Source organism: Talpa occidentalis, unplaced genomic scaffold (assembly GCF_014898055.3).
Source record: "Talpa occidentalis isolate TD23 unplaced genomic scaffold, MPIMG_talOcc4v2.1 talOcc4.6, whole genome shotgun sequence".
In the NCBI taxonomy this organism is placed as follows: Eukaryota; Metazoa; Chordata; class Mammalia; order Eulipotyphla; family Talpidae; genus Talpa; species Talpa occidentalis.
Genome location: NW_023604972.1, coordinates 96,382,970 through 96,398,294, shown reverse-complemented (window position 1 = coordinate 96,398,294; position 15,325 = coordinate 96,382,970). Strand labels below are relative to the sequence as shown.

The 15,325-nt window shown below is 38.5% G+C and overlaps 1 long non-coding RNA gene across 3 annotated transcripts in view; it reads right to left on the bottom strand.

The window, feature by feature from the left end:
- LOC119261126 (uncharacterized) overlaps positions 1-15,325 on the bottom strand; it is a 224,117-nt gene that overhangs the window by 17,722 nt on the left and 191,070 nt on the right. For 2 of the 3 annotated variants that reach the window (XR_008549227.1, XR_005128934.2), the window contains one exon: positions 12,806-13,120. This is a non-coding gene — a long non-coding RNA (uncharacterized LOC119261126). Of the gene's footprint in view, positions 1-12,805; positions 13,121-15,325 lie in introns of those variants that run through there. The other variant, XR_008549228.1, reaches the window with a different exon arrangement.

Here is a 15,325-nt window from a genome sequence, read left to right as displayed (position 1 = left end):
ATTTACCCATTTACTCTCAAAAATTCCACCCTTTCTATTAATTTGCAACCAGAGGAAATTCCTCTTGTTTTCCTTTATCCATGATTGGGATGAGCCAGGGACTGCGCGATGCTTTCATAACCTTTAGGGTAAAGTCAGAAAAAATAAAAAGTAGCTCGAGTGGCAGTTTTATGAGACTTCAGGATGATGCTTTATTCTGTGATTGAAATCATTGTTTGCTTTCAGCATTGGCCATGTGGAAGATTAGCTTTAATTTTGGCACTCACACAATGGGAGGAGTCTGAATGTGTTTCCTTTAACTACTACAAACTGCCTTGTAGATTTCGGATCAACCAATCCACCAATACATGAAGGAGAAAGTTGAATTTTGTGGACTAACATCTCATAACGCAAAAAAGACCTCAACTCTTATTAAGAACATATAAATACATCTGATTTTTCCACATGTTTGAAAGGGGAAAATCCAGTCTTGAGACAGGGTGTGGGACAGTGACAAATAAGCATAAGTCAGATCACTCATTCAAATACAGATAGGAATACTGTGTACCTCTCCGGGGTACTTCATTCTTTGAATGGGCAAGTATTGTTTCCTTTCTGTAGATACAAGCACCCTTGCTCCACCCCTTCTTTTGGGACTTTTCCCCTTCCCCCTCTTCACTTTCCAATTCATCTTGTGGTTCCCATGGAAACCACTAAGTTCTTACAAGGCAGTACTGTTGATTAGCCTGTTGATTAGTCTAAGGGTGGGCACCTCCCCCAGACTGAGCCGTTCAAAGTTTTCCCCAGAGCAATTTTAACTTCCACGTAAAGAAGAAACTCAGTACTTCTCTGGTGCTTGGAAAGGACCAAATGGGAAATGAGACGCCATCATGGTCACATTTCTTGCTCTATAGAGAAGGTAAGACTTCAGTGAAAAAGAATGAAGCTAATTTCCTGAGAACAGCACGGGTAAGTTGTGGAAAGTGGAAAAAGGTGTGTGTGTGTGTGTGTGTGTGTGTGTGTGTGTGTGAGAGAGAGAGAGGGGGGGGGGAGAGAGACAGAGAGACAGACAGAGAGACAAAGAGAGAGAACCCTTGGAAAATCTAGCCCAGGGTTTCCTGTTGACTTATGAACCAAATGCATTGCAACTGTCCTCTTTCTTGAATTCTTAGTTTGCACGATCCAGTAAGTCCCCTTGCCTCTTTTGGTTGGCAGACTTAGTTTAATTGCAGTTTCTGTTACTTGTAACCAAAAAACAAGGAACCAAACAAACAGATCAGGTCTTCCCAGCCCTCCAACAAAATAAAACAAAAAATAACAATAGACGCTAATGTAATTAATGTCGTATGGAGGCGATCTTAGACATGGAAAAAGGCTGGCATTTGCGTAAGAGTGCATCTAGTAATGTATCCATTACAGAAATAGAGGTGATCAGCTCAGCTTTAGATTGTTCTGTCAAAGTAGGTTTATATTTGGCTCACACAGAGACTAAATGAACTAAAACTGATATTCCCCATAGCTTTGAGTCAATCAGCCTGCCTGAGTTAAAAAGAGAATCGGCTGTCTTCTGGGAGCATGTAGGGCAAGCCAAAGAACTAGCAGTGTGGAAAGTTGTGCATGTTCAAGTCCAACCCCCAACCTGACCCAAGCAATTCGTCTTTTATATGAGTTGACTTGAAATTTGCGCAGCTCTGAAATGGGGAGGAATTTTCTCCGCTTATCAATCTGTGTACAGTTCCTTGTAGGAGTTTACATACTCTACTGCTTTACTGAGGAAAACAAAAACAAAAACAAAAATAAACATCCTCCAAAATTCAACTAAAAGCAAGGATGGACGTGGGGAAGCAAATTCTGACTACAAACCACCAAACCCATAATTTTACACTCTACAAGCATCTAAATAAACACAATCATGCAGTATAAACACTGCTGATACAGGTCTACACACAGTGTTTAATTGCCTTAGGGGAAGTAAAAACAGCACAAATGCTTTCTTTTTTGGCTCAAAAGAAGCATCCTCTACAGTTTTAGAAAAATTATTATTTTAAAAGAAACTAAGTGATGTCTCTCTAATTTCCAATTTAAAGTAATTATCATGAACAAGTACATGAACATAAGGAGATAAAAAAAAAGTTTGTGAATCAAGAGTATCCATAATTTCCAGTGAAGAGTTTAGTATGAGTACTTTTCTAATCTTTAGAGACTAATCAGTAAATGTAGTCAGCACTGACTCAATATTATACAGAAAGTTAATTCAGTGTCTGACAGCGAGCATGAAGATGGATTTCCCTGCATAGTTCTCTTTTGACATTTTCACGCCATAAGCATATTTTCATTGTCAGAATGTTTAGTTACAATTCTTCGTATAAAGATGGCCAGACAAAGTAGTTTAAGATAGCTTCATGTTAAAAACTATTTTCTGCATGTCTAACACCAGTATTTGAATCTCCGGAGCTCAGACAAAAGAAATTCTAGCAGTGTTCCCCTCAGAAGTTCAAGGCTGGTGTTACCCACCTTAGAACTTGGCCATCATTTTAAAGTAGTTCGTCTCCTAGTCCCTATTGGCTCAGCTACTACTTTCCCCACCCCTCAAATTCTTTTTATGACTTTCTTTCTTCCTTTCTCCTTTCTTTTTGTCTTTCTGTTTCTTCTCCCATTTGTAATTGCTCATTCCCTCTGTATATCTCATATTCAGTCTTTCTAAGGAGAGAAGACCTTTTGGTTCTGGTAGTGGCAATTAAGACTGTTGAGGAGACTCCTATGCCAGGCTTCTGACCCACCACTGGATCATCTTTTTCTGAGTTAGAAACCCACTCCTGGTGTTGCCTTGTGTGGTCGGGTCATGTAATCATTTTTTCTAAAGGGGTTTGTGACAACAGGGTCATATAAGCTCAACTGTATTGTCAATTCCTTCCCTATTTGCTATGGGAATTGTGGGGAGAGGGAGCACAGAACTTTTCAGAGCATCTGAAGCCTCAGAAATAAAGTAAAAGAAGAAATGTGAAAAGTTAAAATAGCTGGGGACAGGCACGACTTACATGTCTTGCCCATATCATTCTACTCCTAAAAGCAGAATGAAATCCTGACTTTTCATATCTTCTATTCCTTCCCTGCCCTATTTCCTCTCCACAACCTAGTAAGAATCACCTGTGCTCATGTGCTTGTTATTCGATCTTCTGCATGTTCTTCGCTTAACTAGTTTGCCTTCACCCCCAACCCCCTTCAACTATAGTTGTTTTTGCTGAAATCACCAATGTCTCCATATTGCTACATGCACTGGACACTGAGTTCTATTTAAAAATCCTCATAAAGAAAAATCATACAAATTTGAAAATAGATAAGAGATTGTCTTTTCACATAGTTGTAAGGATTGTCTGCTTCATCTGGGTGTAAGGTAATTCTTTAGGGGTATGAATCTTATGTTTTTATTGACTAGGTAGAGATTAACTTGCAGAAAAAAACTAATATTGATGCAAGTGATTCTTGTCTGAGAGAAATTCAAATTCCTGCAAGTGAAGTAAATTAATTTGGTTTAGATTAAGAAACAAATTCTTCTATCAGGAAGAATAGGTAACTCTAAACATTACATATTATTTCCCAATTGGATATTGGTCAGTTTTTATTTATTAGTAAACTAATTTCAGCATGCCTTTGACTATTTAAATATCTGGCCTTGAAATTCTCCAACTGGTCTTAATGTTATATTGTTTTCCTCCTTAATTAATGAGTTGAGTAAATACTTTGACTTTTGTGCTTTATGAAAGTAATGTTTTTAACTTGAAAATCCTCCTGTTGATTCTTAGGAGCATTGGACAACAGTGACCACTCTCTTCAGGTTGAAATGGTCCTTAAATTGCTTTCCCTGACACCCCATTTTTCTATTCTTTCTCCTACTTCTCAATGTCACTCTTCCTTGGTCTTATTTGACAGATTTTTCCTTTGTACTTGTTATTTTGAGATTGGAGCTCCTTAAGTCTTGGTTTCCAATCCTATTCTCTTTTTTAGTCTCTCTCTCTCTCTCTCTCTCTCTCTGATTTCACCCTCTGGCCTGATCTCAAACTATATACTGAAACTAACAAATTATATCTGTATGTCAATCTTCTTTTTTTGGCATATCAAATTATCTAAACAGCAAGACTACCTCTGTGAACATAAAGATAGGATAAAATAAGTGAATAATCTTGAGGAACCAGAAGTGATATGATGGTGGTCATGGACATTCTGGCAATGAAAGCAACAATGTTAGTGGACATAGAGTTTGCTGCAGCTGTGGTTGGATGCCTGCCCTTGACATTGGACACAGTTACACTTGGTGTACATATAGTGATGACATTTTCTCTAGGCAGGTGCAGTGTAGTATGGGAGGAAGTGGCAGTAGCAGAAACATCTGCAGCGGTGGTTGTGGTGGAGGCACAGCTGCTACTTTTGGCATCTGATGCAGCCAAGTCTTCATCATAAGGTTTTATGTCCAACAAGGGATAGACTTCAGGCCTCTACAGTAGTCAAGAGGCTTAGTTCTCAGGATAGATGGGAGAAACCATTTGAAAATTACAAAGTCTATTAGCAAAAATTTTGAGGGAGGAAAAAGTTCCTTGTGGGCACAAAGGAGTGGACTTTGACAAATTCTGTTCAGCTGCTGAGGTTGTCCTATCCCTAGGCTGGTGTGATTGAGAACACAGGTCACATATGTAGCAAAGTCACAGCAAAGTCTTTCTTGCTGGAGTCATTCAATGAGCTCTTTAGCCGGGATAACTTTGTGGTCACCAGGTGTGACTTGGAGCTGCATCCTGTGGTGCTCTGTCATTTCAATGACCTGTATCAAGACCTGTGTTGGTGGCAGTACCAGGATTGACCTCTTTAGTGAGCATGAATAAAAATGTAAATCTTTCCCAAACTAAACAGGCCATTCCCATCTGAAGGCCTGTCACATGCCTCATATCATTCTGAAAAAGGCAGCTGCAGGGGTATTCCCTAGGCAGCGACTCCATGCTTCCTGCCAGGTGACCCTACTCTGGTCACAGTCAGCTGGCCCAGGGACTGATGCCTGATACAAAGGCAGTCCATTTAGAAGCTAATACAAAAGATTTTCAGTAAGGATGGTGACAGGCCAAACTAATAACTTCTGTCCTGGTGAATCTGAATGCCAGACATTGAGAGAGATTTGGTAAGAGAGAAGAGCCATGGGATGAGGGAGACAGAGAGAAAGGAGTCATAGGGAGATGCCTTGGGCCAAAAATGAGATGCCCAGAAGCAAAGAGGATAACTGTAGAGAGTGCTGGCTCTCCCTGGTGGTGTAAGGGAGTCTCAGCACTATGAAGCTACAGGTAGCCACTGCAGCCTGAGTTCCATCCCTGGCCAGGGAACTGGCCAGTAGACCTCTCCTGTCTCGCCTGCTGCTCCCCTCAGCAGTGTATTTCAGTAGATCTATCTTTTCTGTTCCCCACTCTGTCTCTGATGAATCCTCTCACCACCTACCACCTGCACCTCTGGCCTACACCCCAGCTCTTATATATTTTTTAAATATTTATTTATTCAATTACACAAGAACCAGGGTAAAGGCCAGATGCATGGGAGGGTGAGAGGATTCACCAGAGACAGAGCAGGGAGCAGAACAGGCAGACTGACGTAATATCTGCTGAGGGGAGCAGCGGGGGAGGTTGGAGAGGTCTGCCGCGCATGTGAGACCCTCGCTGGCCGGGATCGAACCGGCACTGCAGAGGCTGCGGACAGCTTCACAGCCATGGTGCTCAACCTCCTGCACCACCAGGGGAGGCCCTACCGCAGCTCTTATATGCATAAATAAATAAATCCCCTAAAAAAAAAAAAAAAAGAGTAGTGAGTGCTATTCAGAGGTGATTAAGTAATCTCACAGGAAGTAAAAGCAAGATAACTTGAGTCACGTAACACATGGATGAAGGAACTAGTGAAAGTGGGAAGCACTGTATTCTGAATGCCACTTTAGATCCTGTTCTGGTTCCATGAGACCTGAATGGGAGTACTATTAGTAAAGAGTCAAATAATTTGTTAGTTGAATATAAATGAATCAAACTGGTAAAGTCAAGGGAGAAATCAAAGCATTTGAGAGGCAGAATACTAATAAATACAAAAGAACACATGAATTCTCAGATATGTATAAGTCATACACACCAATAGAAAACTTTTCTTATTTTCTGTCATTCTTATTTCAGTGGGAATCTTTATATTTAACCCCATCATGAGTTTCTCTGTACCTCATAACCTTAAAGAATATTTATTTCACCACATATCTTTAAAATAAAATCACAGAACCTGAGTAACTTGAGTGTTCATGGCAACCTAAAAAAAAATATGATAAAGGAGGAGAGAAGGGGATGGATGGGAAGTCTGTTTTGCCAGCTAGAAATTGTGTGTATAAATACATTTGAGTATATTTCCTGAAATAACAGAGTAACCTGCAGGAAAAACAACATTAGTTTTCAATCACCCACCTCCCAGTTTGTCATCTAAAGTTTCTTCTTTCTTTCCACTCTACTTGTCTTCTTTTTCTCCTAACAACGACTTCTACCATATGATTCCTATTAAGAGAGCAGCAGTCAACGTATGATCTAATAACACTTCACCTTCATGAGGTGCTGATGGATCAGGACAACATGCTCACACCTTTCAGACATTCCCCCAGGAAAAACAGAGTGTAAAAATAGAATGAACCACCAACTGTGCTCACAAATCCTAACTTACAAAGAGGACAAATGTTAGGCATTAAAGGTCAAAATCGTTCCTGGTGATCCCTGCTGAAGCAAAACACCTATAGCACTTAATGGAGGGAGTTACACTTAGAGATGAGGCCTTTAGATATTGCCATCTTCTCAGCTGCCAAAAATACTGTTTTTGTAAAGTCAAAGATAAATTAAATTTTTGACAAAATGATTCTGGGAAACTAGAAGCATAAACAAGTAAGATGCATCAATAAAAGTCTGAGGGAAAAAATAATGGACTTTTGGATTGGTAGGTATTGAATTGTATTATAAAACCACAGCAATAAAAACTGTGTGGTTTGGTGCAGAATTCCAATCTGAGATAGTTTTGCAAAAGCATACCAAATTGATTTTGCAAGAGTGTAAAATACATTTTTTTTTTATTACCAGGAAATGTATACCCAAGGTATTCTTGACTCTTTTGCTCCCTCTAACTCTTAAGCAATGATGGGGAAATTTGTTCAATACTAAACTGGTGGGATTTTAAAAGTTACATATACATGTAACTTTTTTTTTTACAGTTGTATCAATTCAACAAAATATTTCAAAAGCCTATTATAAGTTTGCCTCCAAAAGTATAGTGATCCTATCCTTCCTAACCATGATTATAAATTTAATAAAATTCATGTATATTATTAGAGTATTGAATAAACAACGGTGCTTTGTTTGAGGTCAGAATACCTTTCCTTCCCATATCTCTCAAAGTATTTATGTCTATTCAAATAGATTTAGAATCATGGGTAAGTCTGCAAAAACAGAGGTGTATATGTTTTAGATCTTCAAACATGTGCCCTTAGTAAATTATCAAATAACTTATTAATTGAATGTCTCATCAATGTCTCCTTTAATTCTATTAGTAACTGCTTTATATATATATATCTTGGTATTCCATCAATTGGTACATATATCTTTATAAAAGCTTCTCGCTGTGTTATTCCCTAAATTATTATATAATGTCCATCTCTGTTACTGCTTTTTCTAATTATAAACCTACTTTATCTAGTGTACATATTGCTATTCCTGCCATTTTTTAATACTATTTGCTTGTAGGATTTTCTTCCAGTCTTTTACTTTAAATTTGTGCTCAGTAAGCTGAGTTACTTATAAACAACAAAAGGTGGAATTTGATTTTTGATATACTCAATCACTCTATATCTTTCAACTAGTGATTTCAAGGAGTAATTTACATTTAAGGTGATTATTGAAATAAATGCATTTACTATCTTTTTTTGCATTTTTGTTTTTAAAAATATTTTAACACCGTCCTTTTACATTTTGTTTGGGTTTCATTTTCATTGTCTTATTAATTGAATGTAACTGAATAAGACCAAGTAAAGTCAAAGAGAAATCAAAGAATTGAGAAGCAGACCATTTAATATACAAATGAATTCTCAGCAAAATCACAGACATCTCTCTCCTCTCTCCTCTCTCTTCTCTCCTTTCTCTCTCTCTCCCTCCAGTGCAAAATGTTTTAGTTATCTTCCTTCTTGATTTATAGGAAGGCCAAGTCCTGGTTGATATGAGTGAGAATTTTCCATACCCTGAAAAAATAGTCCTATTCTCAGTAATCCTGGGAAATCATTACTCTTGCAGCAGAAAAAGTATAGAGAGGACTAAAGAGTTTCAGTAGGGAGTGAGGAATGTGAAGGGAGAGGGCTGACAACAGGGTAGTGATCGCTTCCTGGCCTGCAAAGACTGACAAGGGGTATTCAGGTGCTGTGAGCCCATATTTTGCACATGGTGGCAACTCTCAGTGCAAGAGAATGTGTGCGTCAGGTGGGCAGTCTCTGGGTAGTGAGTCAGTTTCTGCCTTTGTGCAGCCTGCCAGTTTTAGGGGGGTTGTCTGAATTTTAGATCACTGGTGGATGGTGAGGGCAGTACCCATATATGAATCACAATGCAATGGCTGCTTTTTTATCAAATATCCTCACTTCAAAACTGTCATATCAATGTAGTCACATCAATGGGGAAGCTGCAAAAGCATAGCACCAACATTTAATATCCTGACAGCAAAATAAAACAGAAAATGTGAGACTTTAATTTTATTTTGTCGTTGCCATATAATTCTTATTTCAAACCAAATTTCACACACAGCCCAATTATTCGCAAAATGTTGAAAGCTGTTTTGATAAAAGGAGGCCTGGGGAACTCAACTTCTCATTATCAGTAGAATTCTCTTCCCATCCTCTAAACTCCCTCCTTAAATCACATCTCAGAGGCCTGAAAGACTCCTCAGAACTCTGGGAGCCAGTATGAAAACAATCACTGGAACTGAGTTCAAGACCTACCTATAGATATTTGGGCCTTTGCAATTTTAGTGACATTTTAAATAAATGAAGGAGAGAATGGATGGAGAATAAATAAGGAGGGAAAGGCAGGGAAAGCCCTGGAAGAAGTTACATTGATATGTTACTTGTTATTTTTTGATGATGAGATTATCAGTCATTTTTAACTTTTTGCTTTCTAGCTTTTTATGCTGTTGGACTAGCTTCTAGCACCTATGTTGCTTTTGTAAATGCAAATGAATAATAAAGGAATTTGAATTAAAATCTAAACAAGTGAATGAGGAGCACAGTGCATCTAGTGGTGCATTTTCGTTTTCCTATATACAAAAAGAAAAAGTAAATGAAAAGCCAGAGTATAAAATGAGTCAGATTGAGACAAATATGAGAACTCCTGAGTGACTCAGAAGTGAGAGAGGTAAGGTTCCAAATGAGAAGGGAATCAGCAGCTAATATTTATCCCACATTTACTCATTCTCTGCTCAGAGCCTTCTGCATCCAGGGCAGACAAAGGCCATCACTGTGGGTGACAGGCTGTTTGTCAGCCGTGGTCTCTGTGGAAACAAGGTGAAATGGGAAAGAGCACATTTTATTATTTAGGTTGCATATTCATCACAAGTGAGAAGCCCTGTGCCCTGTCTCCACATTACTTTTTGTCAAGTCTTTCCTCCTGTAAGCACTCTCTCTCTTGTGATGACTGATTTTTTTCCTCAGTATTTAACAGTGCGGGTTTTCTCTCTCTGTGAACCAGCCAAGGATATGAAAAGCTAAAGCAGTGCCTACTTGCCTTCTTATGCAAAAAGCAAGTAGCACAAAATTACCATGGAATTGTTCCGCTAGACACTACCTTACAGAATAGAAGGAGATCGTTAGAAACACTTTTGTGTGCTAATTTTTCAGTGTTTGTTAAACTTAACTGTACACTGGTGATTTTATTATGCCTGCCATCAAATTACCCCAGGGTGTCATTCTCAGAGGCGGAGACAGGAGCAGGTGGTATCATAATGGTTTATTTTCGGTATTTTTAGCCATGTTGCCTGTGAGGTGTTTCAATAGGAAAGTTGTTGAGTTGCTGCTGCTGCAGGAAAAAGCAGGTAACACCTCGGTTACCTCCTCAGGTACCAGCACTGTTAAAGGCAATGCTTTTGGTAAGGCTTCCAACAGGAAGTTATTCTTTCCCACAGAGGGGGATTGAAAATCCCCAGGTTCCAGAGGGTCTGAATAGATCCTTCTTCATTGATGACACACTGATGGCCAAAGGCACTTGAAAAGATTTTCACTACCTTTTATTATTAGAGAAATGCAAATCAAACAACAATGAAATATCACCTCACCTCTGTGAGAATGACTGTTATTCAAAAGACAAGATACAATATGTGTTGGAGAGAAGGGAATCCTTTTACACTGCTGGTGGGAATGTAAGTTTGTACAACCATTACAGAAAGCAGTATAGAGATTCCTTGAGAAATCAAAAAATGAAATTCCAAAAGATCCACTTATATCACGTCTGGATATTTAGCCAAAGAGAATGAAAACACTAATTCAAAGAGATATACCCCCATGTTCATCGCAGCATTACTCAAATAGCCAAGAGTTGGAACAACTGAATCGCCCATTGGTAGATAATTAAAGAAGCTATGATGTGTATATACACACACACACAATGGAATACGATTCAGCTATAAAAAAGTTTGAAATTCTGTTATTTGCTACAATATGGATGGGCCAAGGATGCCTTAGGGAAATAAGTCAGACAAAGAAAAACACTCTTATTTCACTCATTTAAGTGGAAGATAAAGAAACAATACTAATGAACAGACAAATAGCAAGAACTCTTTGACTATAAGGACAAAATAATAGTTACCAGAAGGGAATGGGGAATTTGGTAAAAGGGTTAATTGCATGATAAAGGATGGAAACTAGATTTTTTGGAGGTGAACACAAGGTAGTATGTATAAATGTTGATTTGTCATATTGTATACCTGACACTTGTATATTGTTGTTACTTTAGTAAAGTAAAAAAAAAAAAAAATTAAATCCCTTAGTCTGTGCACTGAGAATCAATACTGGGCCAGTGAGCAAACTTACCCAGTCAGAGAGACAGAAAGTCTCTCACACAATCAAGCAGGCTGTTATAAAAGAGGGAATCCAAACTTTTTAATAGTTGATTGGTAAATTCAGTACTTCGAATATATTTTTAGTGCTGAGACTAAAAGCTGAGTGGAATTGTTGGAGTTGAAAGTGACTGGTGGGCTTCAGAATATAGATTAGCTTGTGATATACAAAAGAGTCCTCAGAATTTATAAGAAAAATCCGAGCTGAACTAGCACCCTTTCCCTGTAGATTTTGGGAAAGAGTCATCAACATTTCCTTGGTCAGCAAGATCTAAAGGCTGACCCGAGAACACACTGTTTATCCTTTTAAGCATGTTTACTAAACGGCATTTTGTTCTCACTGACATACCACTCCAGGGCTTCCCAACTAGTATGTTCTGTTAGCTGCAGAATCTCTGTACATTTTGGAAAATAATATAACAATCACTAATATTTTAAGCATAAACTTTGTAAAGCTATTTGATCATCTTTATTCCTAATAGCCCTTCAAAGTCCACATTTTCAGGACCAGGATTAGGGTGAGACAAGGGATGTGTTCAGCACAGGTGCAGAATTTAAGGGAATGTCAAAATAATTCTCAGTATTCCACACATATAACATTTGAACATTATTTTGAGAAAATCACAATTAATGCAAAATCTCCACAAAGAATAAAATGTAAGTTTAAATTAAAACAAGCTGTTTGTTTAACAATCCTCTATTGTGCAACAGGAACAGTCACTCCCAGTCTGCACGTTCCCCACCAGTTGGTTTATTGGGGCTGATGGTGTGTGCGAACAGATTGAGCAATGCAGAGTTTTACAGATCAGTGTGCTTTTTTTCACTGGAGAGCAACTAGTAATTCTTTTCCCCTTGACTCAAATAAGGAAGGGTATTCTGGTAAGTGTATATAGAGCATACATTCTTCCCTTTGTCTCAGGCTCCAACGTGGCTCTGCAGAGTACTGCATATTGTTAGTGATATTTTCCTCAATTTAGAGAAAGCTGACTTGCCCAAGGTCATGTAATCCAGTGTGTGTTCAGGCTGGGGCTTCATCTCCATTCAGTTTGTTTGTTCCATTGCTCTACAAAGCATGTCACATTATGTATGCCATAGTCAAGTTTGTAGGGAAACATTCCTTCATATTATGTTGAAGATTTTGGATCCCTAGTAGACAAAGTCATGTAAAGAGCATGACAGATGTGTAGAGCTTCCCAGTGGGTAAGATACATTCTGCTTCAACATAAGTCCTTATCTTTGATGCAATGTAAGAATGATACGTGTGTGAGTGTGTGTGTGTGTGTGTGTGTGTGTTCTATATAGATATGGATACATATATAGATATGGGATATATATCTACCCCATTTCTACTTGGGAGTTATAATTCTCTAACAATCCCACTGTACTTGTTATCCTAGCCCAATAAAAGTTATAATAGTGACAGTCTAACTCAGCAATTTGAAGCTAGTGATTTCCATAATTATTATACATAACCAAGAATATCTCACTGCTCCTTCTATCAGCTCCAAGTCCATTTCTACCATTAAAAATGACTCTTTCTGTTGTTGAACTTTGTGTCATTTCTTAGAACATCTTCTTCCTTTTCCCCTGTGGGATCAATCTCTCCAAAAGGGTCAAAAAGGGTTGTCTCAATAAGCCCAGAATAATCTTCCAATAAGTGTTACCTGAGTATTAGAAACTAAAAATCCATCAACATAGAGAAGTCTATTACCATTACTTAGAGAATGCAGATTATTTTAAGTGAAGAGCAATGAAGGCCCTGGAGGGCTTCTCAGTCATTGTCCTTGTCTCAATCAGCTGTCTTTTCACAAATGAAGAAGCAATCACTGCCCCCCCTTTACCTGACTTGGAAGAATGTAGTTTGGAAATATCATTCAGGTGTAAGTTTTTCAGTGAACATGTCCTCCTTATGTGAAAAAAATAAATCATGTTTTTACTCTCTGAGTAGAAGGATAAGGTCACCTTCTCCTGTCATGTGAAGTCTCCTTCTCTTTCCTTGATGTTCCAGATTCTTAAACAAAGGAGACAGAGAGAGAGAGAGAGAGAGAGAGAGAGAGAGAGAGAGAGAGAGAGAGAGAAATTATTTACTTCCCTGGACAATCTACAATTAACTTTAGAATTTACAGTCATGAAAATTCTCTATATATATATTCATTAAAATTTGTTTTTTCTTCTACTAATTTGTGTAATGTTAATTTATCTATCAATCCAGCATCAGAGGAACCCAGGTGGGGTTGGGGAATTTCCTGTGTGCCCTGGCACCCCCTTCAAACTTAGTGTCTAGTACAGTGTTCTATACACACAAATCAATACTTAACAGATACCAATACAGTTAAGAATTAGAATAAGAGAATATTTCATTGTATCTTCCCATTAGTGTGTAACGTAGGGGTACCCAGGGACCACAAACTATTAAGGGGTACACACTCTAAAAGGGATTCTGCCATCCTAATGCACAAAGGCAAAAGAAAGACTTGGTGAGAAAGACGCTTTAATAGAATTGGTGTGGAGAGCAAGAGCGGGAGCAAAAAGATAGAGAAAGGATTTCAAAATACATTCCTAATAAAACCTCCCAAATTACCCATCCCCTTTGTGGCCAAATGCCCAGCCAAACAGGGTTGATCCAAAGTGGGACCACTGAGGTCCTAAAGCTTTCCACAAGTCTGAAGTACGCCTGGCAAGGAACCGCAAGAAAGGGGTTAGGCAGTTCCTAGGGAGTGGGAACAGAAAGAGAGAGTCAAAATTCAAAATATAACATGTAATCCACAATGAGATCAAGATAAGAGTGGTCATTGACCAGGTGCAGCCTCCCCAGGTGACTCTCACTCATGTGCCTCTTCCAATTTTCTCTTCCAGTGTCTCTACATATCTCTACTCCACTTGTCTCCTTCAAGTCTCTCCTGGTGTCTCCCTACAGCAGTTACTAGTTATGAGGGTGCAAGTCAAAGCCAAAAAAGGAAACCCAAGTCCGCCTGCCTTCCACATTTTGTAGGTCCCCGTCACCACTTAGCTCTGTCTTTAGTTTCCAGTAGTTTCAGGGAGTCCATTTCATGACATGCTGGGACTTATAATCCAAGGCACTGCAGGTAAGTGGGGACAAGGAAAATGGCACCTCTCCTTCAAATATGTGCATCTTTAACAGTCTTCAGTGGATATGCAAGGAGCATACAAACATGGAAGTCTTAAAATAAGCTCTAATGATCCAGTCAACTATTCTTAGTTATCATGTTATCATTTTTGCATGAGCTACTTCAAAAACAACAATTTTCACCATAAGCGAATATGATAAAATATGAGGACCAATAGAGCAATTTCTCATCTAAAACTAAAAATTGGCTAAGTAAGTTGCTGAAACTATCAGTCAAATAATGATTACCTTGCATTTAGACACCCAATTAAGAGGCGATGCACACAATATGATTCAATGTACCAGTCCCCACTTGAACGTAAAATTTATTAACAATGATTTAAGACATTGCTTGAAATTATTTTATAAATTTGCACCATGTTCTCTAAGTTGTGATAACAGGTTAGGGTGAGCCAGTCTGAAAGTTAATTAACTTCCGGAGAAAATACATTGCATCATTATTTCTGCTTAGCAGAGATTTTGGTTTTCTTTTGTTTCTAAAAGCAAGGCTTTCTTTCCTTGGTCCCTCAGTGGGAGACAAGTTGCTTAGTAACCTTCCACTGACAGGGGACTGCTACTTTCTGAGTTTTACCCAGTGGAACCTGCATGTGAATAGCCGGCTGTCAGCAGCTCTGCTCTCAGAAGATTCCCCAGGCCAAGTGTTCCAAGTGCACACCATCTCCAGCTCCAGAGCCCTTGGTATTCTGGAGCACTTGAATTTGCCCAGCAGCCTATCACATTTTTTATTTCCCCACACATAGAATCACTTGTTTGCAGTCTGGAAATACAAAACTAGTCAAGAAATGGAGGCCAAACTATTGGTTAGAAACTTCTAATGCACATCCAATATATCACAATGTGTGTGGTAGGCAACTGAGCGATTTATCTTGTTTCCTCTGCCTGTTTGGTTCTCAATTTAAGTGTCCTTCCCTTTGGATGGAGTTCATTTGTTATTCTGCTCACAGTGTGCTATGAGCATTTGAAATTCAATGTTAATTGGGTAGAAACGCTTATTTTTCATTGTTTCTCTTTTCTTTGTTTTTTTTTTTTTTGCTAATTTTGGTGCAGATACTAGGTTTAAAATATAAA